Source organism: Chiloscyllium plagiosum, chromosome 4 (assembly GCF_004010195.1).
Source record: "Chiloscyllium plagiosum isolate BGI_BamShark_2017 chromosome 4, ASM401019v2, whole genome shotgun sequence".
Lineage (NCBI taxonomy): Eukaryota > Metazoa > Chordata > Chondrichthyes > Orectolobiformes > Hemiscylliidae > Chiloscyllium > Chiloscyllium plagiosum.
Window position 1 is genome coordinate 11,896,510 of NC_057713.1, and position 3,050 is coordinate 11,899,559.

The 3,050-nt window shown below is 53.3% G+C and overlaps 1 protein-coding gene across 1 annotated transcript in view; it reads left to right on the forward strand.

The window, feature by feature from the left end:
- Window positions 1-2,605: 2,605 nt before the first annotated feature.
- The window catches only part of fam210aa (family with sequence similarity 210 member Aa), a 20,093-nt gene continuing 19,648 nt past the window's right edge, over window positions 2,606-3,050 (forward strand). Inside the window, exon 1 of the mRNA XM_043687693.1 lies at window positions 2,606-2,736. The gene's annotated coding sequence lies outside the window, so the exon portion shown is untranslated. The remainder of the gene's footprint in view (window positions 2,737-3,050) is intronic.

Below are 3,050 nucleotides of genomic sequence, written 5' to 3' on the forward strand. Positions count from 1 at the left end.
ATGTGGAAGGCTCCTTTAGGGCCTTGGATGGAGGTGAGGGAGAAGGTGTGGGCGCAGGTTTTGCAGTTCCTGCAGTGGCAGGTGAAGGTGCCAGGATGGGAGGGTGGGTTGTAGGGGGGCATGGACCTGACCAGGTAGTCACAGAAGGAACGGTCTTTGCGGATGGCGGAAAGGGGTGGGGAGGGAAATATATCCCTGGTGGTGGGGTCTTTTTGGAGGTGGTAGAAATGTCGGCGGATGATTTGGTTTATGCGAAGGTTGGTAGGGTAGAAGAGGAAAAAACGGAGGCCTCCTGATCGAGGCCTAGCCTGAGGATGGTGTGAGGCCGGTGGTGGTGCACGGCTTGTTGAGATTGTGTCTTCTTGGAGTCGGGTTGCTTGTGAATGCAGCCCAAAGCGGGTGGTAAACTCCATCTAAGGCTAAATACTGGCACAAGACCAATAGTCAACAAGTACCATAAGGGAAAGTTGAAAAGAACTTTGAACTACCTCCATCCCATGACGAGGGCCTCCAAGCCCTCCGTTTTTTCCTCTCCCGACGTCCCCAACAGTACCCTTCCACTGACACTCTCATTCGTTTGGCCGAACTGGTCCTCACCCTTAACAATTTCTCCTTCGAATCCTCCCACTTCCTCCAGACCAAAGGGGTAGTCATGGGCACACATATGGGCCCCAGCTATGCCTGTCTCTTTGTTGGCTATGTAGAACAGTCATTCTTCCATAATTACTCCGGCACCACTCCCCACCTCTTCCTCCGCTACACTGATGACTGCATTGGGGCCACCTTGTGCTCCCGCAAGGAGGTTGAGCAATTCATCAACTTCACCAACACATTCCACCCTGACCTTAAATTTATCTGGACCATCTCTGACACCTCCCTCCCCTTCCTGGACCTCTCCATCTCCATTAATGACAACCGACTTGACACTGACATTTTTTACAAACGCACCGACTCCCACAGCTTACCTGGATTACACCTCTTCCAATCCTACCTCTTGCAAAAATGCCATCCCGTATTCTCAATTCCTCTGCCTCTGCCGTATCTGCTCCCAGAAGGACCAGTTCCACCACAGAATACACCAGATGGCCTCCTTCTTTAGAGACCGCAATTTCCCTTCCCACTCCAACGCATCTCGTCCACATCCTGCACCTCCGCCCTCAGGCCCCACCCCTCCAAACGTAACAAGGACAGAACGCCCCTGGTGCTCATCTTCCACCCTACCAACCTTCGCATAAACGAAATCATTCGCCGACATTTCCACCATCTCTAAACGCACCCCACCACCTGGGATATATTTCCCTCCCCACCCCTTTCCGCCTTCCACAAAGACCGTTACCTCTGTGACTACCTGGACAGGTCCACGCCCCCCTGCAACCCACCCTCCCATCCTGGCATCTTCCCCTGCCACCGCAGGAACTGCAAAACCTGCACCCACATCTCCTCCCTCACCTCCATCCAAGGCACTAAAGGAACCTTCCACATCCATCAAAGTTTTACCTGCATATCCACTAATATCATTTATGCAGGGGACACCCGCATCAATCAACCACACCATCCTGTGGCCCAACATTTCAACACCCCCTCCCACTCTGCCGAGGACATGGAGGTCCTTCACTGCTGCTCCCTCACCACCAGACGCCTGGAGGAAGAACGCCTCATCTTCCGCCTCGGAACACTTCAACCCCAGGGCATCAATGTGGACTTCAACAGCTCCCTCATTTCCCCTTCCCCCACCTCACCCCAGTTCCAAACTTCCAGCTCAGCACTGTCCCCATGACTTGTCAGGAGTTGTCCTACCTGCCTATCTCCTTTTCCACCTATCCACTCCACCCTCTCCTCCCTGACCTATCACCTTCATCCCCTCTCCCACTCACCCATTGTACTCTATGCTACTTTCTCCCCACCCCCACCCTCCTCTAGCTTATCTCTCCACGCTTCAGGCTCTCTGCCTTTATTCCTGATGAAAGGCTTTTGCCCGAAACTTCGATTTTACTGCTCCTCGGATGCTGCCTGAACTGCTGGCTCTTCCAGCAGCACTAATCCAGAATCTGATTTCCAACATCTGCAGTCATTGTTTTTATTTAATTGGAAGCACACTAGCTTTCGTAGCATGCACCTATCACCTGATGAAGGAGCATCGCTCCGAAAGCTAGTGTGCTTCCAATTAAACCTGTTGGACTATAACCTGGTGTTGTGTGATTTGTACACTCCAGTCCAACACCGGCATCTCTAAATCAGGTTTATTTGGAAGTATAAGCTTTCAGAGCACTGCTCCTTCGCCGGGTCGCTATGGCTTTTAATTTTGTCCACCCCAGACCAACACAGGCACCTCTACATCATGGCTACTAATTTTGTTGTCACACATCTCTGCAGCAGATAGGACTTGAACCAGGTCCTGGATAGGAACAGTACCACTGTACCACAAGAGGGCCCTACTCAAGCAATGTTAACAGCAAAAGTGAAAGGATGCCAACCAGGAGCACGTGGAGCCAGTCAATGAAGGAAGAGGCTTGGGTTCTGTCGCGGGGCACTCTGGGAGATGTAGTCCTCTAATCACGATGATGCCACTGCTCAGCCAGGTGAGGAACTACAGTTCCCAGAGAGCGCCGCGCTTGATCTGGTGTATGCGCAGTGGATGGGCGCACGTTCTCGGTGCAAACGGCGGCGGCTCTGGGGAGGGAAGAAACAGATAACTTCCGTCCTGTCCCGCCTTTGCCCACTTCACCTTCCAGAAAGGTAATGTCTGTTTAATAACTGACTGAGTGTGGCGGGAAGGGGAAGGAGAGGAGAGTTCATGGCTGGACCAGGAACTGGACTGGAGAGGAATAGCTGAGGCTGAGGCTGAGTGGGGCTGGGGGTGGGAGCAGGCCGCCTCTGTGAGGATGGGGGTCACCCCCAAACTGTCCTCTATCTCAATACACCACAAATCCACACCCCGCCCCCTCCCCAACCGCCCCCCAAACCCTCCCCAATCCACACTCCCCCAAACCCTCCCCAATCCACATCCCCCCACAAACCCTCCCCAATCCACATCCCCCCCCAAACCTCCC